The sequence below is a fragment of the Choloepus didactylus genome, chromosome 17 (genome assembly GCF_015220235.1).
Source record: "Choloepus didactylus isolate mChoDid1 chromosome 17, mChoDid1.pri, whole genome shotgun sequence".
NCBI lineage: Eukaryota > Metazoa > Chordata > Mammalia > Pilosa > Megalonychidae > Choloepus > Choloepus didactylus.
In genome coordinates this window covers 5270507-5297088 of record NC_051323.1, presented here as the reverse complement: position 1 = coordinate 5297088, position 26582 = coordinate 5270507, and the positions used below count along the sequence as shown (strand labels likewise).

Below are 26582 nucleotides of genomic sequence, written 5' to 3'. Positions count from 1 at the left end.
GCACTATCTTAAGGATCTTGTGATAGAACATGGTTTCCTAGACCTCACACCCAAAGCACGAGCAACCAAAGAACAAATCGATAAATGGGATCTCCTCAAAATCAAACACTTTTGTTAATCAAAGGCTTTGTTAGAAAAGTAAAAAGGCAGCCTACACAATGGGAGACAATATTTGGAAACCACATATCAAATAAGGGTTTAATAGCCTGAATATATAAAGCAATCCTACAACTCAACAACAGAAAGATAAACAACCCAATTAAAAAATGTTCAAAAGACATGGAGAGACACTTTTCTGAAGAGGAAATACAAATGGTTCAAAAACATATGAAAAATGCTCAACTTTACTGGCTATTAGGGGAATGAAAGTCAAAACCACAATGAGATACTGTCTCACACCTACCAGAATAGCCATTATCCAAAAAACAGAAATTACAAGGCTGGAGAGGATGTGGAGAAACAGGCACACATGTTCATTGCTGGTGGGAATGTAGAATGGTGCAACCACTCTGGAAGACAGTGTGGAGGTTCCTCAGGAAGCTAAGTAGAGATTTGCCATATGAGCCAGCTATTCCACTGCTAGGTATATACACAGAGGAACTGAAACTTAAGACACAAACAGACATTTGTAAACCAATGTTTACTGCAGCATTATTCATGATTGCCAAGAGATGGAAGCATCCCAAATATCCATCAAAGGACGAGTGGATAAACAAACTGTGGTATATACACATGATGCAATATTATGCAGCTGTAAGACAGAACAAAGACATGAAACATATAATAATGTGGATGAACCTTGAGGACATTATGTTGAGTGAAGTTAGCCAGAAACAAAAGGAGAAATACTGTATGATCTCACTAATATGAGATAACAATAAGCAAACTTTGAGAGTTAAAAGCTGATAACACAGGCTACCAGGAAATAGAAAGAGGGTAGAGATCAGGCATTTGATGCTAAAGGACTACAGAAATGTTCAGCAGGAATGACTGTATAAATCCAGAAATGGATAGCATAATACTGTGTTATAGTAGCACAATATTGTAAGTACATGGAACAAAGATGTCTGTGAGTAAAGCTGAAAGAGGTGGGATGGGGCAATGTACGACACCAGAGGTAAAGACAGATGATTGTGCCAGTTTGAATGTATTATGTCCCCCAGAAAAAGCCATATTCCTTGATGCAGTCTTGTGGGGCAGACGTTTTGGTGCTGATTAGATTTGCATGGAAATGCGCCCCACCCAACTGTAGGTGATAACTCTGATGAGATATTTCCATGGAGGCATGGCCTCACCCATTCAGGGTGGGCCTTGATCATTGGAGCCATATAAATGAGCTGACGGGCAGAGGGAACTCAGTGCAGCTGTGAGTGACATTTTGAAGTGCAGATGAGAGTGAACTTTTGAAGAAGAGCTACAGCCAAGAGGGACAATTTGAAGAAAGCACAGGAGCTGCAGATGACAGACAGTTTGAAGACGGCTGTTGAAAGCAGACTCTTGCTCTGGAGAAGCTGAGAGGACAAATACCCCAAATGCAACTAAGAGTGACATTTTTGAGGAACTGCAGCCTAGAGAGGAACATCCTGGGAGAAAGCCATTTTGAAATCAGAACTTTGGAGCAGATGCCAGCCACATGCCTTCCCAGCTAACAGAGGTTTTCTGGACACCATTGGCCATCCTCCAGTGAAGGTGCCCGATTGCTGATGTGTTACCTTGGACACTTTATGGCCTTAAGACTGTAACTGTGTAACCAAATAAACCCCTTTTATAAAAGCCAATCCATCTCTGGTGTTTTGCATTCTGGCAGCATTACCAAACTAGAACAATGATGAAGACTGGGACTGTATAACTTGGCAAAAACTGGAATGGCCAATGACTGTTGCTAAATGTACAAATAAAAATGTTCTCACATGTGAGAGAACAAATGAATGTCAACCATCCAGAGTGTTGAAAAAAGGGATGGTGTTTGGAAAAAATATAATCAAAGAAAACTGGAGTCTATGGTCAACAGTAACATTCCAGTATGCTTCCATTAAATGTAACAAAGGCAATACACCAAAGTTAAATGTTTATGAGGGGGGATATAAGGGAAAGATATGGGATTCTTGGTAGTGGTATTGTTTTTGTCTTTACTACTATATTGTATTGTATGACATTTTTATTTTTCTTTTTATTATCTTTTTTATTATTCACCAGAAAAAACCTTTTTCATAATATCAATATGTTCAAGTGCTGACTGTGTTGATAAATGTACAACTATGTGATGATGCCATGAACAACTGATTGTATACTGTGGATGGTTGTATGTTATGTGAACATATCTCTATAAGATTGTAGGAAAAAATATAAATAGAGGTAAAAGTGCTGGAGAAAACATGGAGAGAGGGATGTATCTATTTACTGTTAATGAGGAGACAGAATGGTATAGCCTTTCTGGAGGTCACTGTGGTGAATCCACATGAAGCTGGGTATGTGGGGCCATGGGGTCCTGCAACCTCATTGTGGGGTATGTATCTGGAGACTCCAGGAGCAGAGACATGGGTGGACATTTGCACACTGCTGTTTGTGGAGGAAGTGTTCATGATTTGCAATGGGTGGAGGTTGCCTAATGGTACACTGACTGAGGAACAAAATGGTGAACTGTGGTGTGTGCATACAATGGAATACTGAGCAACTACAAGAAGGAGCGAAGCTGTGAGACATGCAACGGGGTGAATGGATCCTGTAGACAGCATGTTGAGTGAAGTATGCCAGAAACAAAGGCAAACACTATAATGCCTCACCAATATGGACTAACTACAATGTGTAAACTCAGAATTAAATCTTAGAGCACAGCCTAACAGGGAAATGATTATTGTAATGGACCCTAGACTGTAAGCTCCTACATAGTCAAATTTATTCCTGAATTGTAATGGCTATCTCCAAACTCTGAGATGTTGATTCCTTAATGTATAACCTGATTGGTCTCTAGAACATTGGGTGTCTGTGCTACACCTGAAACTCAGAGCTAGAGCTCAGCAGATATGAATATCAGTATTTATGCATACAGCAACTGTTAAAATAAAAAAGCTGAAACAGAGCCCAGACTTCAATTAGAGATATGAATAAAGCAAATCTGGTTAAGACTAGAGCAAATTGGGCCAAAGGGTAAAGATTGAAACTAACTGTGTTCAAACTTCAACTTCCATGTGAGACCAAGGGAAGAAATGTTTATTTGGTGTAGGATCTATATTTTCTAAACACTGTAACTTCTACAGTCAGTCTGGTCAAACACTACAATTACATGAAACTTTGAATAGGAAGTGAGCTATGGTAGGTCTGTATAGATTATAATGAAATATCAACACATCCTAAAGTAATTTGGGTGGAGAATAAAAATATTTATTCAGGTCCCCCCTGAAGAGCTGGGGGAGGATGCAGAGGTGTTGGACTTCCTCACCTGGATTGTTGCTGATGTTCTCACAAACACTGGGGACTGACAGCTTGATGTGCTGGCCCCTCTGTCTTGGGGCTGGCCCCTGTGAAGCTTGTTGCTGCAAGGAGAGGCTAACCCTGCTTATAATTGTGCCTGAGAGTCTCCCCCGAGTGCCTCTTTGTTGCTCAGATGTGGCCCTCTCTCTCTAACTAAGCCACCTTGGCAGATTACCTTGCTGCCCTCGCCCCTACATGGGACCTGACTCCCAGGGGTGTAAATCTCCCTGCAACACAGGATATGACTCCTGGACCCGGCATCGTGGGATTGAGAACATCTTCTTGACCAAAAGGGGGATGCAGAATGAAATGAAACGGAGCTTCAGTGCCTGTGCAATTTCAAATGGAGTCGAGAGGTCACTCTGGTGGACATTCTTACACACTATATAGATAGCACTTTTTAGGTTTTAATATATTGGAATAGCTAGAAGTAAATACCTGAAACTACCAAACTCCAACCCAGTAGCCTTGACTCTTAAAGATGATTGTATAACAGTGTAGCTTACAATGGGTGACAGTGTGATTGTGAAAACCCTGTGGATTGCACTCCCTTTATTCAGTGTATGGATGGATGAATAGAAAAATGGAGAGAAAACCTAAATGAAAAATAGGGTGGGATGGGGGTAATCTGGTTGTTTTTTTATTTTATTTTATTTTATTTTTTTAATTTTTTATTCTGATTCTGGTTCTTTCTGGTATAAGAAAAATGTTCAAAAATAGGTTGGGGTGATGAATGCATAACTATAAGATGGTACTGTGAACAGTTGATTGTACACCATGGATGACTGTTTGGTATGTGAATATTTCTCAATAAAACTGAATTAAAAAAATATAGTAGAGACACAACGGCAGATTTGAAGAGGCAGAAGAAAGAATAAATGATCTAGAGGCTAGAACAATTGAATGTGAATGCACAAAAGAAAAAATGGTGAAAAGAACAAAAAAATTTGAAATGGATCTCAAGGAAATAATGGAAACATGAAGCACACAAATATAAGAATCATTGCTGTCCCAGAAGGAGAACAAAAGAGTAAAGGGCTAGGAAAAGTATTTCAAGACATAGTTGGGGAAAACTTCCCAACCCTTCTAAATGATATAAATATGCAAATCAAATATGTCCAATGAACTCAAAATAAAATATTTCCAAATAAACCCACTCTGAGACATATACTAATCAGATTGTCAAATGCTAAAGAGAAGAAGAAACTCCTGAAATCAACAAAAGAGAAGTGATTCACCACATACAAGTGAAAGCATAAAAGACTAAGTACTGGCACCATGGAGGCCAGAAGGCAGTGGTATGACATATTTAAGATTCTAAAAGAGAAAAATTGCCAGTCAAGAATTCTTTATCCAGCAAAGCTCTCCTTCAGTTTTGACAGACAGACAACTGCTGAGAGAATTTGTTAACAAGAGACCTCCCCTGTAAGAAATACTAAAGGGAGGTCTACCAACTGAGGAAAAAAAAAGAAAGGAGGGGGAGTTCTGGAGAAAGGCACAGAACTGAAGAGTATTAGTAAGGGTAACATAAAGGAAAAATAAAAGGTGAGGGTGGGGGGAGAAGAGATCTGACAACTAAAAACCAAAGGATAAGATGGTTGTTTCAAGAACTGCCTTCACAGTACTAACACTGAATGTAACAACTGCTTTACATTTTGGATGATTGTACAGTATGTGAATATATTTCAATAAAAATGGTGAAAAAAGAAAAGGAAAGAAAAGAAAAGCGAATTGTGACCTCATGCTCCCCCCTTCCCCAGATGGCATCGCTGTGGAATCAATGTGTAGAAAGAAAAACAAAAACAAAAACAAACAAAAAAGAACATTGAATTTGAATAGATTAAACTCCCAATTAGAAGATACAGATTGGCAGAATTGATTTAAAAGTATGATCCATTGATATGATGTTTACAAGAGACTGGTGTTGGACCCAGTGACACAGAGAGATTGAAAGTGAAAGGATGGAAAAAATATTCCATGCAAGCTGAAGCCAAAAGAAAGCAAGGGTAGCAATAGCAATATCAGACAAAATAGACTAATTTTGCAAAGATGTCATAAGAGACAAAGAAAGACACTATTTATTAATAAAAAGGACAATTAACCAAGAAGAATTACAATCATAAATGTATAAGCACACAATCAAGATGCTTGAAAGTACATGAGATGAACATTGGCAAAACTGAAGGGAGCAATAGGCATTTATATAATAATAGTGGGAGGCTTCAAAACACCACTATCTTCTATAAATATAACAACTAGATAGAGGACCAATAAGGAAATTGAGAACCTAAACAATGTGATAAGTGAATTAGACTTAACAGACATATATAGAGTGGTAAATCTAAAATTACCAGGATATACATTGTTTTCTAGTGCTCACAAAATGTTCTCCAGGATAGATCATAAGCTGGGGCATAAAACAAACCTCAATAAAGTTAAAAAGATTGAAATTATTCAAAGTACAGTCTCTGAGCATAAGGGAATGCAACTCAAAATCAATAATCACCAAAGAACCAGAGTTCAACAACAAACTACTAAACCATCAGTGGATCACAGAAGAAACAGTGAGAAAAATCAGTAAATATCTAGAGATGAATGAAAATGAGAACACAACATATTAAAACCTATGGGATGCAGTGAAGGCAGTTCTGAGGAGGAAATTTATAGCTCTAAATGCATACATTAAAAAGGAAGAAAGCTAAAGTCAAAGATCTAACTGAACAACTGAAGAAGCTAGAGAATGACCAGCAAACTAATGCTAAAGCAAGTAGAAGAAAAGTAATTACAAGGATTAAAGCAGAAATAAATATATGGAGAACAACAACAACAACAAAACCAATAGAATAAATAAAACCAAAAGCTGGTTCTTTGAGAAGATCAACAGACTGACAAACCCTTAGTGTGCTGGTTTGGATGTATTATGTCCCCCAAAACACCATTATCTTTGATGCAATCTTGAGTGGGCAGATGTATTAGTGTTGATTAGATTGAAATTCTTTGAGTGTTTCCATGGAAATGTGACCCACCCAACTGTAGGTGATAACTCTGATTAGATAATTTCCATGGAGGTGTGGCCCCAACCATTCAGCATGGGCCTTGATTAGTTTACTAGAGCAAGCTTGCTACAGCCAAGAGACACACTTTGAAGAATGCACAGGAGCTGAGAAAGGAGCTGCAGTTTACAGAGACATTTTGGAAACAGCCTTTGAAAGCAGACTTTTGCTATGGAGAAGCTAAGAGAGGACAAATGCCCCAAGAGCAACCAAGAGTGACATTTTGGAGAGAAGCTGCAGCCTAGAGAGGAACGTCCTGGAGAATGCTATTTTAAAAAAAATTTTTTTAAATTCAATTTTATTGAGATATATTCACATACCACATACCATGCAATCATACAAAGCATACAATCAATTGGAAGAATGCCATTTTGAAACCAGAACTCCAGAGCAGACACCAGCCACTTGCCTTCCCAGCTAGTGGAGGTTTTCTGGACACCAATGGCCATCCTCCGGTAAAGGTACCCAATTGTTGATGCATTACTTTGGACACTTTATGGCCTTAAGACTGTAACTGTGTAACCAAATAAATCCCCTTTTGTAAAAGCCAATCCATTTCTGGTATTTTGCAAAAAGGCAGCATTAGCAAACCGGAACACTTAGCCAGACTGACAAACTCAAAAAAAGAGAAGATACACATAAACAAAATCAGAAATGAAAGGGGGGACATTACCATGGATACCAAAGAAATTTAAAGTCATAAATGATACTATGAACAACTTTATGCTGACAAACTAGACAATTTAGAGGAAACGGATAATTTCTTGGAAACACATGTACAGCTTAGACTGACCAGAGAAGAAATAGAAGACCTTAACAAATCAATCACAAGTAAAGAGATCCAATAATTCTTCAAAAAGCTTCCTATAAATAAAAGCCCAGGGCCAGATGGCTTCACAGGGGAATTCTACCAAACTTTCCAAAAAGAACTAATACCATTCCTGCTCAAACTCTTTCAAAAAAGTGAAGAAAATGGAACATCACCTAACTCATTTTTATTAAGCTAATTATTACTCTGATACCAAAAGCAGTTAAAGATGTTACAAGAAAGGAAAACTACAGCCCAATCTCCCTAATGAATATAGATGCAAAAATTCTCAACAAAATACTTACAAATTGAATCCAAAGACAAACTAAAAAATCATACACTACAACTACATAGGGGTCATTGCAGGCATGCAAGGGTGGTTCAACATAAGAAAATCAATCAATGTAATACAACACATTAACAAATAAAAAGGGAAAAATCAAATGATCATCTCAATAGATGCTGAAAAATCATTCAACAAAATTCAGCATCCTTTTTTGATAAAATCATTTCAAAAGGTAGGAATTGAAGGAAACTTCCTCAATATGATAAAGGGCATATATCATAAACCCACAGCCAGCATAGTACTCTATGGTGAGAGACTGAAAGCTTCCCCCTAAGATTGGGAATGAGACAAGGATGCCCACTGTCACCACTATTATTCAACATTGTGCTAGAAGTTCTAGCCAGAGCAATCTGGCAAGACAATGAAATAGAAGGCATCCAAATTGTAAAGGAAGGAGTAAAAATGTCATTACTAGAAGATGATATGATCATACTTTTGGAAAATCCTGAGAAATTGACAGCAAGGCTACTTGAGCTAATAAACAAATTCAGCAGAGTGGAAGGATACAAGATTAATGTGCAAAAGTCAGTACTGTTTCTATACACTAGAAATGACCTAACTGAAGAGACACTCAAGAAAAATTCCATTCACAATAGCAACTAAAAAATCAAGTACCTAGGAATAAACTTAATCAAGTACATAAAAGACCTCTAAATAGAAAATTATGAAACTTTACTAAAAGAAATCAAAGAAGACCTAAATAGGTGGAAAGAAATTCTGTGTTCATGAATATGAAGGCTAAATGTCATTAAGATGTCAATTCTACCCAAACCGATCTACAGATTCAAAGCAATTCCAATCAAAATTCCAACAACCTGCTTTGCAGACTTGGAAAAGCTAGTTATCAAATTTATTTGGAAGGGAAAGGGGCTCAAATTGCCAAAAACATTCTAAAAAAGAACAAAGTGGGAGGACTTACACTTACTGTCTTTAAAGCCTACCTTAATTCCACAGGAGTCAAAGCTGCATAGTACTGGCAGAAAGATAGACATATTGATTTTCCAGTTTACTAATGCTGCTGTTATGCAGAATATCAGAAATGAATTGGCTTTTATAGTGGGGGTTTATTTGGTTACAAATTTACAGTCTGAAGGCCATGAAAATGTCCAAATCAAGGCATCAACAGAAGTATAGCTTCACTGATGGAAGGCCAATGGCATCTGGAAAACCTCTGTTATCTGGGAAGCATGTGGCTGGCATCTGCTTGTTCCCGGGTTGCATTTCAAAATGGCATTCTCCAGAATGTCAGCTTTAGCTTTCAGTGGCTGACTTCAAAATGTCTCTCTAAGTTTCAGCACCCAGCCTCTTCTGTCTGAGATTTTATAGGGCTCCAGTGATTTAATTAAGACCCACACTGAATGGGTGGGACCGCACCTCCATGGAAATAATCCAATCAGAGTTATAACCTACAGTTGGGTGGGTCACATCTCCATGGAAACAACCCAATCCAAAGGTTCCAACCTAATCAAGACTAAATTGTCAAGAGGTGGAAACAACCAGTATCTTTCAATAGATGAGTGGATAAACAAAATGTGGTGTATACATATGATGGAATACTATGCAGCAGTAAGAAGGAATGAGGTCCTGAAACATATGACAATATGGACGAGCCTTGAAGACATAATGCTGAGTTAAATAAGTCAGATACACAAGGAGGGATATTGTATGTTACCGTTAATGTGAACTTGCTGAACAATGTAAAATCAGTGTCTCATAATGTAGAATACAGCACCTAGAGATAGACAGAAGCTAGTAAGGGGGGAATGATAACCCAATATGTACAGACATGTTAATGAGGGTGAATTTAAAGGTATGGGAGTGGATAGGGGTGATGATTGTTTGTTAATGGGATTATAAGTATCAGTGCTGCATTGAAGGAAAACATTATTGAAAGGGTTTGTTTAAAGTTATGTAACCCACAAGTGCTTCCATGATCTACTTCTAAGGTATGACACTGGTACAAAAAGTTAAGAACAGAATAGTATATGGGAAAACTACATATTGCATACTGTAGACTATATTTAGTAGGAGTACCTTACCAGTACCACACTAATACTAGGGATAAATGACTATGGGCTGATAAGAACATTGTCGTGTTTTGGGTTACGATAATCGTTTAAAATTTGAGAGTGTTGATGATTGTAAAACTAAGTGAATATTATGTGAGATATTGATTGTTTATCTTGGACAGAATATATGTTATGTGAAATTATCAAGTAGGAATCCCCTACTTGATATGTCAAGCCCTTGATCTTGAGGATTGCTCTAGTGAAATGTATGGCTGTAAAAGGAAGGCTAAGCCTTCCTATAATTATGCCTAGGAGTCACCTCCATAGAACCTCTTTTGTTGATCAGATATGGCCTTTCTCTCTCTAAGCCCAACTCTTCAAATAAATTCATTACCCTCCCCACTCTGTGGGACATGACTCCTAGGGAAGTGAATCTCCCTGGCAATGTGGGACATGATTCCCAGGAATTAGCTTGGCACTGACATCAAGGGATTGAGAATGCCTTTTTGACCAAAGGGGGTAAAGAAAGGTAACAATATAAGGTTGTGGTGACTGAGAAATTTCAAATAGAGTTGAGAGGGTATCCTGCAGGTTTCTGTTATGCAAGTTCCAGCTAGATATTCCACATGCCCGCAGTATGCCTAGTGCTAATTGGCAGTAGTCCCCAAAATATTAATGAATACCTAGGTCCCTACGTGAGACTCTATAAAAGTTTCACTCACTAAGTTTACTTTTCAGAAACTTAAATCCACAGAATGTTCCTATGATAGACAAGTCCCAAAACCCAGAAGCAACAACCTCTCTGAGAACATCAACCAGGTGTATTCCCCTTCCCCTAATGTTGACACCCCTTTTCAATATGAGCAAGTTAGGGTGGTCACTGCCTAGACAACCCTGTAGATTGAGACTGTGATCAAATGAGAGAGGTATAGCAACTGACAAGATAGGATTTAACAAAGGATTACAAATACCGAATCTTTATATAAATAATATATATATTTTTAGTTTCTAGAGTACTAGAATAGCTAGAAGAAAATAACTGACATGTGGAACTGTAATATGTAACATGGTTTGAAATTTGCTCTATATCTACTTGTTAAATTATACTTTGAAAGTTATCACCTTTCTGTATATATGTTATACTTCAGAATAAAGAAATAACTGAAATGGTGGAACACTAACCCATAACATTCTGTGAAATCTGTTCTCTAACTACTTGTTAAATCATACTTGGGAAGTTATCACTTTTCTCTATATATGTTATATTTCACAATAAAAAATGTAAAAAAAAAGCAGATCTTAGTAGACAGAGACTTGGATTCTTAAGGTTTCTCTTTTTTGAGGAATTGTAGGTTACACATCTGAAGAACACACAGAAACACTATTTATCTTTTTACAGCTGTACCAGAACTTCACAGCTACAATGATATATGAACACATGAGAAAATGACTACACTCAAACAGGACTTAGAAAATTTGCAGTGACCTGGGGGCCAGGGCACCCCCTCCAATGTGGTGAGGTTTACAGTCAGTCAGGCATTGATAATGGAGTATGTGTGTGTGTATACAGATATCTATATATATATACATAACCATGCCCAGTCCTTCTAGAAGACTGTACTTAGGATGCTGTGCTCCATGCTTACTACTGAGACTTCAAATACACAGGCCATGTGTATCCCTGTCTGTTACCACCAATAATATTGTGATGTTTTTGAAGACACTGTTCATCATATACTTCCCCAGTAAGTATCTGAGCTCATGGATGAAGCTGATCATACATTTACACATGGGGGACCTGTTTATTTGGTCTGCAAACCAGCCATTCTCAAACCTTGAATATTCCCTCTTTACGTCTGCTTTTCTACTACTTGCTTCCCAAAGGAGCAAACTTTGCTGTAATAGGTGACTGTCATATTTTCAGAACTCTCCTACTGATTGGCTGCACTCTAAAAAGCCCCATTTTGAATATTACAGTTTAAATCCATCCAGAATTATACAAGGAAAAAGGCATTTTTTAGGGCCCTTTCCAATCTTTGCCTTTAAGCTAGCTTTCTTTTCAGGAAATTTGTCATAAATCTGATGAATGTCCATGGATTTGAGCAATGGGTCACTGTAAGAAGGGTTGGCAAGCCCAGTGGGCATGAAGAGATGCTTGCAGTACCAGTCTGGGTCTTGCTGCTGTCTGAAAAGACCTGGGAGTTCCACCAGGTGAAGCTGGGTTGTGCCAATAGAGCACCCTGCCAGGCAGGGACCAAGGGAGATGGATGGGGCCCTGGAATGGGGCTGCAGCTGCTGGCTGCATGGGACAGGCAATTGCACCAGGGCTTGATGTGTTGGGAGGATCCCAGCTGCCCTGTCTGCATCATTCCTGGGAAGGTTGGGTGAGGAACACCAGGCAGCCCCCGCTGGTTGTGAATGGCAGTTGCTGAGACTATCTGGGCTGATGACAAGGCTGACACATGTGCAAGGCCTGTCCTTTGCAGGTGGATCCTCTAGCCTGGAATGAAAATCACAAGATTTCCTTCTGGCAAGAAACTGAATGTGCCTAGACACCTGTTTTCTGGTCCTTGTCTTCCTTGTTCTGAGTTTGATGTATCTGGCTGTCAACTCATTCCTACCATATATCTCACTTTTGTCTGATAATATGATTTTCATCCTCCCACATGGGGGTGAGGGGAATAGATGGTCAGGGTCTCCTGAAAGCTCTGTTCAATGTCTGGGCTCCAGACCCCTTCAGTGTCCTTGTCTATGTCTTATCTGCAGTCACTCATGCTTTCCAAGTTTTTGCAGGGCTCTCCTGCTGCACTAGCAGCTGGACTCAATTTTGGCAGTTGGGTTTTCCAAGCCTAAGCCTGGGCCTCTTCAAGAAAATAAATCTCGGCCAAGGAAGCTGCCACATCACCCTGTGAGATTGGGAGAAACTGTGCTGCTTCCCGCCCCCGGCTCAGTGACAAGCTCACTCCCCAGCTCCCAACCTGGCCCAGTCACCCCACCCCTACCGAAGACCCCATCTGCCCCTGGTAGGCTGGGCACTCTGGGCTGCTCAATTTTATTGAGATTTTCACATACCATACAATCATCCAAAGTGCACAATCAATTGCCCACAGTACCATCAAACAGCTGTGCCACCCATCACCACAATTTTTTTTTCAATTTTTAGAACATTTTCATTATTTCCGGAAAGAAATAAAAACAAAAAAGAAAACTCAAATCCTCCCACCCCCCTACCCATCCCCCTTCCATTATTGACTCATAGTATTGGTATAGTACATTTGTTACCATTGATGAAAGAATATTAAAATACTACTAACTGTAGTACATAGCTTGCAACAGGTATATTTTCCCTATATATTCCTCAACTATTAATTTCTAGTTATAGTGCCATACATTTGTTCTAGTTTATGAAAGAGATTTCTAATATTTGTACAGTTAACCATGGACATTGTCCGCCACAAGATTCACTGTTTTGTACATTCCCATATTTTAACTTCCAACTTTCCTTCTGGTGACATACATAACTCTAAGCTTCCCATTTCCATGAAATTCACAAACCATTAGCACTGTTAGTTATTCTCACAATAACATGCTACCATCACTCTGTCCATTTCCAAACATTTAAGTTCAACCTAGTTAAACATTCTGCTCATAATAAGCAACAGCTTCCCATTCTTTAGCCTCATTCTATGTCCTGGTAACTTATATTTAATGTCTATGAGTTTACATACTATAATTAGTTCATATCAGTGAGACCATACAATATTTTTCCTTATGTGTCTGTCTTATTTCACTCAATATAATGCCCTCAAGGTTTCTTCATCAACCCATTTTTTTAAGACAGTTTTGTTCACCCACCATACATTCTAAGTGAACAATCAATGGTTCCCTGTATAATCACACATTTATGCACTCACCACCATCACCACTATCTATATGAGGACATCTCCATTTATTCCACAAAGAAGGAGGAAGGGTCAAAAAAGATAGAAAGACAAAAGAAAAAGAAAATGATGGCTAAAAAAGCAACAAAAGGAAAGACAGAATTAAACTAAAGTAGAATAAAAGTGACAACATCACCATTGCCAAGAGTCCCATACCCCTCCCTTATAACTCCTCTTTATAGGCATTTAGCTTTGGTATATTGTCTTTGTTACTCTAAAGGAAGAATAATACAATGTTTCTGTTAACTATAGTGTCTAGTTTGCATTGATTGTATTTTCCCCCCAATACCACCCCATTTTTAACACCTTGCAAGGCTGACATTCATTCCTTCTCCCTCATGCAAAAACATGTTTGTACATTTTATCAGAATTGTTGAACACTCTAGGTTTCATTGAGTTATACAAGTCCCAGTCTTCATCTCTCTTCTTTCCTTCTGGTGTCCCACATGCTCCTAACCTTCCTCTTTCAACCATACTCACAGTCATCTTTGTTCAGTGTACTTCCATTGCTGTGCTACCATCACCCAAAATTATGTTCCAAACCTCTCACTCCTGTCTTCCTTTCTGTCCGTAGTGCTCCCTTTAGTGTTTCCTGTAGAGCAGGTATCTTGTTCACAAACTCTCTCATTGTCTGTTTGTCAGAGAATATTTTAAACTCTCCCTCATATTTGAAGGACTGTTTTGCCAGATATAGGATTCTTGGTTGGTGGTTTTTCTCTTTCAGTATCTTAAATATATCACCCCACTTCCTTCTTGCCTCCATGGTTTCTACTGAGATATCCACAAATAGTCTTATCAAGCTTCCTTTGTATGTGATGGACTGCTTTTCTCTTGCTGCTTTCAGGATTCTCTCTTTGTCTTTGACATTTGACAATCTGATTATTAAGTGTCTTGGCATAGGTCTATTCAGATCTATTATGTTTGGGGTACGGTGTGCTTCTGGGATCAGTAATTTTATGTCTTTCATAAGAAGTGGGAAATTTTCAGTGATTATGGGAAACTTTCAGTGATTATTTCCTCTATTATTGCTTCTGCCCCTTTTCCCTTCTCTTTTCCTTCTGGGACACCCATGACACATCTATTCATGTGCTTCATGTTGTCATTCAGTTCCCTGAGATGTTGCTCATATTTTTCCATTCTTTTTCCCATCTGTTCTTTTGTGTGTAGGAGTTCAGGTTTCTTGTTCTCCAGTTCCTGAGTATTTTCTTCTGCCTCTTGAAATCTGCTGTTGTGTGTCTCCATTGTGTTTTTCATCTCTTGAGTTGTGTCTTTCATTTCCATAGATTCTGCCAGTTGTTTTTTTCAAACTTTCACTTTCTACCTTATGTTCACCCAGTCTTTTCTTTATATGCTTCATCTCTTTTGCCATATCTTCCCTGAACTCATCGACTTGGTTTTTTATGTGATTTAGCATACTTTTTAAAAATCTTTAATTGATTGTTTCATTAAAGTGAAACAATAGCTCAACTCTATCTTAATTGAGGTATAAGTTTTTTTTTTTTTTTTTCCTTTGACTGGGCCATATCTTCATTTTTCCTAATGTAATTTGTAGTTTCCTGTTGTCTAGACATCTGGTTTCCTTAGTTACCTCAATCAGATTTTCCCAGACCAGAACAGGTTCAGGTCTCAGAATGGGGCTATATTCAGTGTCAAGTTTCCCTGAGGGTGTATCCTAGAAGATTGACAGACTTTCCTGTGAAATCTCTAGCCACTTTACTTTTCCTAACTTACTCAGTAGGTGGTGTCTGTCAGCCTGTTGCTCCTGATTGGTGTAAGGAGGTGTGGCCCCTTTAATTCCCCACTTAAGTTGTTTCTATTTTGACTGTTTTCCCCCAAGCTCTGGGGTCTGAGCTCTGAAAGGAGGGCTGGCACTACAGTTGGGCCCCACCTCCTTCCTCTTAGGGAAGACACACCCTAGGGAGTTATCTTCTGCATTTGAATTACTCTTTTATGTCTCTGTCTCTGTTATCTCCACCCTTATCTGAGTCAGAGGGCTGTGAACTGAAAATGGCTGAGGCTCTCTCCACTGAGCTACTCAGGTTGAGAGACAGAAAAAGGGAAAGAAACCCCCTTTCAGAGCCAGTCTATGGCTCCCCAGTTTTGCCTGTCAGTCAGAGAGAGCACCCAGTTTTCTGGGCTCCCTTTCTCAGGGCACAGGCATTTTCTGGTTCTCTAAGGTCAGCCATCTTTAAAAGCTTCTGTATTTTTCCATTTTTTAAATTAATTTTTTTCCTTCAGGGTCATTCTTCACCACTGGGAGAAACCTGAGGGTACTTTGCTGCTTGTTAGGAGTTTGTCTATGTTTGTAGTGTGTATTCAGCAGTCCACATTTGTGAATCAAAACCCCAGTTGGAGCTAGGCTGAGCTATATTCACCTGCTCTGGGAATGCTGCTTTCCCCCACAGTGAGGTCTGGCAGCTCAGCCTGCCATGGAGAGAAGGGGCTGCTGGTGAAGTTCCACAGTTTTTACTTACAGATTTTATGCTGTGATCTCAGCCATTCCACCTAATGCAGGTTGGTGTATGATGTGTGGACAGTCATGGTTGTCCCCCAGCAGTTGTTCCAGATTATTTACTAGCTTTTCTTGGTTGTTTATTAGTTGCTCTGGGAGACTAAATTTCACTGGCCAACTGACTTTTTGACAAGGAGGCAATGATCACTCAGTTGGTAAAGAATAGTCTCATCTCTTCAATAAATGGTACTGGGAAAACTGGATCCCCATGTGTGGGAAAAAAAAAAAGGAGGCTCCCTACCTCACACCATATACAAAAATCAACTGAAAGTGAATCAAAGACCTAAATATAAGAGCTAGAATTATTAAACTCATAGAAGACAACGTAGGGAAGCATCTTCAGGACTTTGTGTTAGGCAATGTTTTCTTAGGCTTTAAACCCAAAGCTCAAGTAATGCGAGAAAAAATAGATTAATGGGACCTCTTCACGATTAAAACCTTTAGTGCCCCAAAGGACTTTATCATGAAAGTAAAACAACAACCTATGCAATGGAAGAAAACATTTGCATACCATTTTCCAATAAAGGATAAATATCCAGAATATATAAAGAAATCCTTCAACTTAACAACCAAAAGACAAACAATCCAATTTAAAAATGGGCAAGAGACTTGAATAGACATCACTCCAAAGAAGATACACAAATGGCCAGAAAACACATGAAAAGATGCTCAAACATCTTTAGTCATCAGGGAAATGCAAAACAAAACCACAATGAGATACCATTTCACACCCATTAGAATGGCTGCTATTGACAAAAATGGAAAATAACAAGTTTTGGAGATGATATGGAGGGACAGGAACACTCATTCATTGCTGTTGGCAATGTAAAATGGTGAAACCATCATGGAAGACAGTTTGGCGGATTCTCAGAAGCTAAGTATACAACTACCATACCACCTGGCAATCCATACTAGGTATCTACCCAAAATAACAGAAAGTGAGGACTTGAACAGACATTTGCACACCAATGTTCATAGTGGCATTATTTACAATTGCCAAAAGATGGAAGCAACCCAAGTGTTCATCAAACAATGGAAGGATAAGTAAAATATGGTAAATACATACAACAGAATATTATTCAGCCACAAAAAGAAATGAAGTCCTGATACAGGTAACAATGTGGATAAATCTTGAAGACACCATGTTGACTGAAATAAGCCAGACACAAAAGGGCAAATATTGTATGATCTCATTGATTTGACACCATACAATAAGCATCAAGTCAGAATATAGAATATAGGTTACCAGGGGATGTGATGGGGGTAGGGAACAGGAAATTAAGGCTTAAAATGTTCAGGATTCCTGTTTTGAATGATGGAAATGTTTTGGTAATGGATGGTGGTGATAGTAGTACAACATTGTGAATGTAATTAACAGCACTGAAATATATACCTGAATATGGTTAAAATGGGAAATGTTAGATTGTATGTTGGTAACAGACTAAAATTTTTTAAAAAATCCATAGAACTACTCTATGCAAACAGTGACCCCTAAGTGGGACCATGGACCTTAATTAATAGTACAATTATAACAATGTACTATCATCAAATGTAACAAATTTTTCACACCAATGCAAGATGTTGGTGGCAGAGTGGTGTATGAGAATCCTGTAAGTTTTGCATGATTGTTCTGTAAATGCACAACTTGTCTCATAAAGAAAAAAAATGCTTAGAGAAGTGCCTGGCATGGATTCAGGCTAAATAAATGTTAGCTATTCTTATTATGATGCTATCATTCTTCTAAATATTCTTACCATAATTTTGAAATTTTAACCACCATGTGCTTATTTTCCTGGTAGTCCTATTGTTTTTCCTCTCCACCTCCACTTCTCCACCCCACCCATTTCCCATAACTTGGCTGGTTGCTGCTCATTACCTTTAGAAGAGGAATATAGAAAAGCAAAGCAGAGAAATAAAAGAATATTATTGGATTTGGTCTCCAGAGGCTTAAATCCAAATGGGAATAGGAAGGACAAAGGAGTTTACCAAAGAAAATGAGTCTGAGCACAGTTATTGGAGAGCCAATGGGAGCAGATACAATGAAGGCACTTGGAGGGATCCCTGATCCCTGCTCTGGGAAGTAGTAGACCGCTGGAGAGGAAGTGGCTTCTTAGTGATCATGCAGGGCAGGATCAAAGTGAACCTTACAGAGATTTTTATATCCCAGTGTGACACAAAAGCATAGAAACAGTTCCCATGCACTCAGAGTATGCCATAGAAGTAGGTCATCTCAAGTTTGTTTTCACTGACAAATGACATCCCTCCTCCCTAATCCTCCAGGTAATAGTTGGAGAGAGTGGGCAGAGCTCAGTGCTGCCTTCTGGTACAGGGGCAAAAGAAACTACTCCAGTGAGTGCTTAGACTTATTGGCAAATCACCCTGAGGGTCAGCTCTTCTGAAAGTCAAATGCCCAGCATTTTATTAAAATATCAGAACCCCCTACTTGGAAAGCCAGAAACTTTATGAAGAAAATTTGGCTAAAAACATGGCCTTAATGGCCCTTTTCATTCCTCACTATTACATTGAAATCTAGGAAGTCCATTGTCTTTTGGTTAGCAACCAAGGCTTTAAACACCAAGAATTGTGGAGTATGGAAGATATGTGAAATCCTTTCCTAAGAAAAGATATTTCAGTGAACCCTGGGTTACAAAATGAAGGACAGTTATAATTGGTTCAGAGATCTTTATTGATGGATTCTGGGCTGACATTACTACCAGAATCAGAAAATTTTACTCAAAAAAAATTTTAACCAAGTTACACTTCTAGTAAGGTGGAGTAACAAGGACTGAATTTACCCTCTGTTCTAGTTTGCTAATGCTGCTGGAATGCAAAACACCAGAGATGGATTGGCTTTTATAAAAGGGGTTTATTTGGTTACACAGTTACAGTCTTAAGGCCGTAAAGTGTCCAAGGTAACACATCAGCAATCAAGTACCTTCACTGGAGGATGGCCAATGGTGTCCGGAAAACCTCTGTTAGCTGGGAAGGCACATGGCTGGCATCTGCTCCAAAGTTTTGGTTTCAAAATGGCTTTCTCCCAGGACATTCCTCTCTAGGCTGCAGTTCCTCAAAAATGTCACTCTTAGTTGCACTTGGGATATTTGTCCTCTCTCAGTTTCTCTGGAGCAACAGTCTGCTTTCAACAGCTGTCTTCAAACTGTGTCTCATCTGCAGCTCCTGTGCTTTCTTCAAAGTGTCCCTCTTGGCTGTAGCTCCTCTTCAAGATGTCACTCTCAGCTGCAGCTGCACTGAGTTCCTTCTGTTTGTCAGCCCATTTATATGGCTCCACTGATCAAGGCCCACCCTGAATGGGCAGGGCCACGCCTCCATGGGAATATCTCATCAGAGTTATCACTCACAGTTGGGTGGGGCACATTCCATGGAAACACTCAAAGAATTACAATCTAATTAGCACTGATAAGTCTGCCCACACAAGATTAAATCAAAGATAATGGCGTTTGGGGGACGTAATACATTCAAACCGGCACATCCTCTCTTACAGTAACTAAAAAATCAGGAAAAAATATATGAACTAATAGTTTTATAGAAACTGACAACTGATTCTAAACTTCATATTAAAACGAATGATATGAATAATAAAAAAGGACCCAGGGTCATCAGAACAATGTTGAAAAAGATGAATAGATTTGGAGGACTTACATACTCAATTTCAGGATTTATTAAGCCATAGTTTCATTGTGGTACTGACATAGAGACAAATCAATGCCACAGAATAGAGTCCAGAAATAGACATATACATATATGGTCAATTGGTTTTGAAAAGGTGCAAAGGCAATTCAGTGGGGAAAAGATAATTTTTCAACAAATGGTGCTACAGCAATTGCATATCCTATGGGGGAAGAAAGACCAATCAACTTGAATCATACCCCACACCATATACAAAGAAGAAAACTAAAAATGGATTATAGACATAAAAGTAAAACTTAAAACTATAAAAATTCTAGATGAAAGCATAGAAGAAAATCTTTTTGATTTTGGGTTAGGCAAAGATTTCTTAGAAATAATACCAAAGCATGCTCCAAAAAAAAGAAAAAAACTGATAAATTGGAGTTTATCAAAATTAAAAATGTAAGCTTTTCAAAAGACAATCTTAGAATGAAAAAACAAGCCATACTCTGGAAGGAAATATTTGCAAATTACATATCTAAAATAGGAGTCTTACCCAGATTACATAAAGAACTCTCAAAACTCAATGAGATGTGAGACCAAGGGAAGAGATGTCTATTTGGTGCAAGATCTATATTTTCTAGGCAGTATAACAGTTTGTTCAAACACCATAATTACATGGAACTTTGAATAGGAAGTGAGATATGATAGGTTAGTATAGGTTAGAGTGAAATAGTGACACATCCCAAAGTAATTTGGGCAGAGAATAAAAATATATTTACAGGGTTCCCCTGAGGAGCTAGGGGAAATTGCAGAAGTATTGGACTTCCTCACCTGGACTGATGTTGATGTTGTCATAAATATTAGGACTGGTGCTTTGATGTGCTGAGCCCTCTATCATGGGACTTGCACTTATGAAGCTCGTTACTGCAAAGGAGAGGCTAAACTTGCATATAATTGTGCCTAAGAGTCTCCCTGAGTTCCTCTTTGTCGCTCAGATGTGGCCTTCTCTCTCTAACTAAGCCACCTCAGCAGGTGAATTCACTGCCCTCCCTCCTACATGGGACCCAACTCCCAGGGGTATAAATCTCCCTGGCAATGCAGGAGATTTAATGCCCTGACTCCCAGGGATGAATCTGGACCCAGCATCATGGGATTGAGAATATCTTCTTGACCAAAAGGGGGATGCGAAATGAAATGAAATAAAGTTTCAGTGGCTGAGAGATTTCAAACGGAGTCAAGAGATCACTCTGGTGGACATTCTTATGCACTATATAGATAATATCTCTTAGGTTTTAATGTATTGGAATAACTAGAAGTAAATACCTGAAACCATCAAACTCCAACCCAGTAGTCCAGACTCCTGAAAATGATTGTATAGAAACGTAGATTACAAGGGATGACAGTGTGATTGTGAAACTTTGTGGATCATACTCCCTTTATCTAGTGTATGGATAAATGAGTAGAAAAATGGGGACAAAAACTAAATGAAAAATAGGGTGGGATGGGGTGATGATTTGGGTGTTCTTTTTTACTTTTATTTTTTATTGTTATTCTGATTCTTTCTGATGTAAGGAAAATGTTCAAAAATAGATTAGGGTGATTAATGCATAACTATATGATGGTACTGTGAACAGCTGATTGTACACCATGGATGATTGTATGGTATGTGAATATATTTCAATAAAACTAAATTTAATTTAAAAAAACTCAATGAGAAACAGACAATCCAATTTTTAAAAAATGAACAAAGGATTTGAACAGACATTTGACCAAAAAAGATATATGGGTGACAAATAAGCGCTTGAAAAGATGCTCATCATCATTAGTCATTAGGGAAATGCAAATTAAAATCACGAGATACCACTATATCCCTATAGAATGACTAAAATTTAAAATTCTGCCCATATCAAGTGTGGGCAAGAATGTAAAGCAACTGGAACTCTCATATACTTATGGTGGGAATGTAAAATGGTACAACCACTTTGGAAAACATTTTGGCAATTTCACAGAATTCTGACCAGCCATTCCACATATAGCTACCTACCCAAGAGAACATACAAAGCACAAGTCCTTACAAAGACTTGTACACAAATGTTCAAAGCAGCATTATTTGTCATATACAATATCTGTAAATAATCCAAATGTCCATCAATAGGTGACTCAGTAAAGCAGTTGTGATGTATCTGTACAGTGGAATAGTACTCACAACAAAAAAGAATACTAAAAGCATACTACAAAAATACATATAGTAATATGGAGGAATCTGAAAATAAATATGCATAGTGAAAGGAGCCAGAACAAAAAAAAATAAAGAGTACTTCCTGTATGATTTCATTTATATAATATTCTAGAAAATGCAAATTAATCTATAGTGATAGAAAGATCAATGGTTGCTAGGAGACAGAGGTAGAGTGGGAGAGACGGGAAGGAGGGATTACAAAGGAACACAAAGAAACTTTTGCGGGTGATGGATATGTTCATATTCTTGATTATTATGATGGTTTCAAAGATGTATACAATGTGAAAACATCAAATTGAACACTTTAAATATTTAAAGTTTATTTTAGGTCAATCAAACTTCAATAAAGCTCTTACAATTAGTAGTACATGTTTGTTGTCAAAAGTAAAATCCATTCTCACTTCTTCAGGAGAAACCCCTATTTGAATTTGGGGTGAATCCTTTGAGACATTTTCCTTTGGGGAATATACTTTTTTATATGTTTTTTCTTACATGGTATCAAATTATACATATTGTTTTGCAATCTCTTTTTTTAAATTTTACATAGATTTTCATTCTTGTCAATACCTGTAACTATAGGATTCTATAGTAGGAATGTACCATAATTTATTAAATCATTTCCATTTCCCTATTATTTGACATTATTTCCAGTTTTTCCTATTAAATAATGTTGCAATGATAGGCACAGTTAAAATTTTTAAAGTTACTGCCATTGTCCTCCATACAGGTTATATACCATTTTGAACTCCTACCAGCAATGTATGAGACTGTCCTTCTTCCCACAATCTTGCTAACAATGAATATTATCAGTCTCTCAAATTGTGCCAATATGAGGGCATAAAATACCATTTTAAGTTTGCAATTCTCTGAGTATTAGTGTGGATGGGCATCTTTTCATATACTTTTTGCCCATTTGAATATCTTCTGTGTATTGCCTTTTCATATACTTTGTCCATTTTCCATTGAATTGCCTTTCTCTCCCTCTCTCTCTCTGTTTCTTTGTTCCTTTTTCCTTTCCTTTCTTCATTCCTCCTTTCCTCCCTTCCTTTTTCCTTTTTAATTTCTTTCTTTCTCTCTCTCTCTCTCTTTTTAATGTGAAGGAGCTCTTTGAATATGAGAGATCCTCCACCACATCTTTCTTTCTTTTTTGAGGATGAACTTGAAAACCAGAAAGTTTTTGAGGATGAACTTGAAATCCAGAAAGTTTTCAAGTAGGAGGATACTGGATTGTCAATTATTTAGCTACATCCAATGCCTACTGTGTGTCAGGCATTTACAGAATTTAGGAAAACAACAGTGAACAAAGAAGAACCTCTTGCAATCTGGTGAGGAAGGTATGAAACAATGGTGATAAATAAAACTGAGTGACTTATTACAACTGTACAAAATTCTACCTATAACAAGAACATAGTGTTCTGTGAATCTGCCCCAAGCAGGTGACATTTAAGCTGAGACCTGCGGGACGATCAAGAGTTATCTGGCAGAATTGCTAAATGTATATGAGAAAGGGATATAGGGGAGTAATATGGGATTCTTGGTAGTGGTGTTATTTGCTGTCCTTAGTAGTATATTGTATTGTATGACATGTTATTTTTCTTTTTAACATTTTTTCTTATTGCTAAAAAAAAAAAAAAAAAAAAAAAAAAAAAAAAAATTTTTGTTGTAGTAATCAATATGTTCAAATGCTGATTGTAGTGATAAATGTACAACTTTATGATGATACCATGAACAACTGATTGTACACTGTGGATAAATGTATGGTATGTGAATATAAGTCTATAAAATTGTAGGAAAATATATATATAGGAGTAAAAGTGTTGGAGAAAACATGGTGAGAGCAATGATGCCTCACCAATATGGACTAACTACAATGTGTAAACTCAGAATTGAATCTTAGAACATAGCCTAACGTGGACACAATAATTGTAATAGTACCTAGATTGTAAGCTCTTACAGCAGTTAACTCTATCCCTGAATTGTAAGGCCTATCTCTAAACTTTGAGATGCTGATCCCCTAGCGTATGTTGTCACAAACATTGAGACTGGTGGTTTGATGTGCTGAGCCCTTGAGCATGGGACCTTGCCCTTATGAAGCTCATTACCACAAAGGAGAGTCTAAAGTTGTATGTAATGGTGCCTAAGAGTCTCCCCCTGAGTACCTCTTTGTTGCTCAGATGTGGCCCTCTCTCTCTCTAACTAAGCCATCTCGACAGGTGAACTCGCTGCCCTCCCCCCTACGTGGGACCCAACTCCCAGGGGTGTAAATCTCCCTGGCAACGCAGAGTATGACTCCCGGGGATGAATGTAGACCTGGCATCGTGGGACTGAGAGTATCTTCTTGACCAAAAGGGGGATGCAAAATGAGACAAAATGGTTTCAGTGGCTGAGAGATTCCAAATGGAGTCGAGAGGTCACTCTGGTGGACATTCTTATGCACTATATAGATAACACCTCTTAGGCTTTAATGTATTGGAATAGCTAGAAGTAAATACCTGACACTACCAAACTCCAACCCAGCAGCCTGGACTCCTGAAGACAATTATATAATAATGTAGATTACAAGGGGTGACAGTGTGATTTTGAAGACCTTGTGGATCACACCCCCTTTATCTAGTGTATGGATGAGTGGAGGAATGGGGATAAAAACTAAAGGACAAATGGGGTGGGATGGGGGGATGATTTGGGTGTTTTTTTTTCACTTTTATTTTTTATTCTTGTTCTGGTTCTTTCTGATGTAAGGAAAATGTTCAGAGATAGATTGTGGTGATGAACGCATAACTATGTTATCATACTGTGGACAGTGGATTGCATATCATGGATGATTGTATGATGTGTGAATGTATTTCAATAAAACTGAATTTAAAAAAATAAATAAATTAATTAAAAAAAAAAAAAAAAAAAAAAAAAAAGAGTTAGCTGGCAGAGGGGAAGAATATCCAGAGCAAAGAGATGCCACATGCCACGAAGCCTTCCTTAGTTTCCAGGTGGGAGTTTTGAGTCATGGGCATTTCAGATCCCAAAGCCAGACTTGTTCTAAGTTGGTCCTCAAGGGCAGAGAGGCCTAACAGGGTGGGGAGGAAGGTTTGATTTAGCAGGGGGCTTCTCGCTGAGACACATAGAGCTTAGATGGTGACAGAGCCTTATGAATACGAGTCACGCTGCTCCCCAGCAATGCAAGGACACTGCATCTTCCTTCCACACATTTTCCCAGACCCCACTCTCAGAGCAACATACTCTCTACTTGTGTCCTGGTGTTGCCTTGGCACTGGACACAGCATGCCCTGGCTGTGGCTTCAGGCTCTTGGCTGGTGTTTGTCCTTCCCACCGGGACCGCAGGAAGCAGGCACTGCGTCCTCCCACCTGCTAAGACACACATCTGAGGGGGTGGCGAGAAATAAGTGAGCAGGCATTCTAGCTCCTAGCTCCTGCCAAACAGCAAGTGTTTAACAGGATCACATGCCCTTGCCGTATGTTCACATAGAGGTTTATTCACAAGCAGTTTCAAAGCCTTTATATGCATTCTCTTCTGGATCCCTGAAAAATATCATGAATAGATGCATATCCTCAACGTGAGATGTGCTGCAGTGCTTGATGCTTCAAACCCTGCCCTCAGAATGAAGACAGAAAGGGGCTGTTTTCCCTTCACAGCCCAGTTTATCCTTGCTCATTTCATTACACTTTCCCATCTCAGGGTGTTCTGTGGCTCACACCAGGTAAACCGTCAAATGAAATGCTTTGGGCAGGAAAATTACAATCCAATTCCTGGCAGGAATTTTGGCCCAAGAAAACCAAGATACACCTTGTTGTATATAACAGATGGACTCTGGAAATGTTAGATATAAACCAACCTTTGGAAAATTTAATTCCCTCTCATGAATTATATAATAATTCTGGAGTGGTTTTATCTTCATTTCTGACCAACCTTCAGGTGGGAGGGGTTCCTTACCCACAGCCTGTGATTTGGGATAAGGAAAAGAGAAACCTCGAATGATCTCCTGCCCACTTCCAGGCTTCCTCCACCAACCGTAACATGGCCCTCATGCACATACGGGTCCCCACTTTAGAGAAGAAAGAGGATGGAGGGTTGGGGAGACTGGTTGATTGAATCCTTTTTAAAAAAAAAACAAACTCGTATCCTCCATGACTGGTCCCAAAGTAGGGACAGTGTCTACTTTGTGGGGAGACTAACGGACCTGGCTTTTGTTGGAGAATGCATCATCTCTTGGGGGGATCACCACGCTCACCATCATCACATAGGCCACCTCACATTCCCTCTGGGGCACCATTTCCATCCTAAAGCTACTCGCACGGGGGATTCAGACCCTGTGGTAGAGTGAATTATGGACCCTGACATAGACATGTTCTTAATCATAATCCACACTTCTGTGGGTGTGAACCCATCATAAATAGACCTCTTGAAGATGATATTTTTAGTTAAAGTGTGGCCAACTGAATGAGGATAGGTCTTAATCCATATTATCATTGGAGGCCTTATATAAAGAAGAAATCAGAAGCCAGAAGTCAGTGGAAACTGAAAGAACAGACACAAGGAGAGCTCACTCGCCTTGTGATG

The 26582-nt window shown here is 38.6% G+C and overlaps 1 pseudogene; it reads right to left on the bottom strand.

Moving 5' to 3' along the window:
• Positions 1–11343: 11343 nt before the first annotated feature.
• LOC119512825 lies at positions 11344–26295 on the bottom strand (annotated as a pseudogene).
• Positions 26296–26582: the final 287 nt, after the last annotated feature.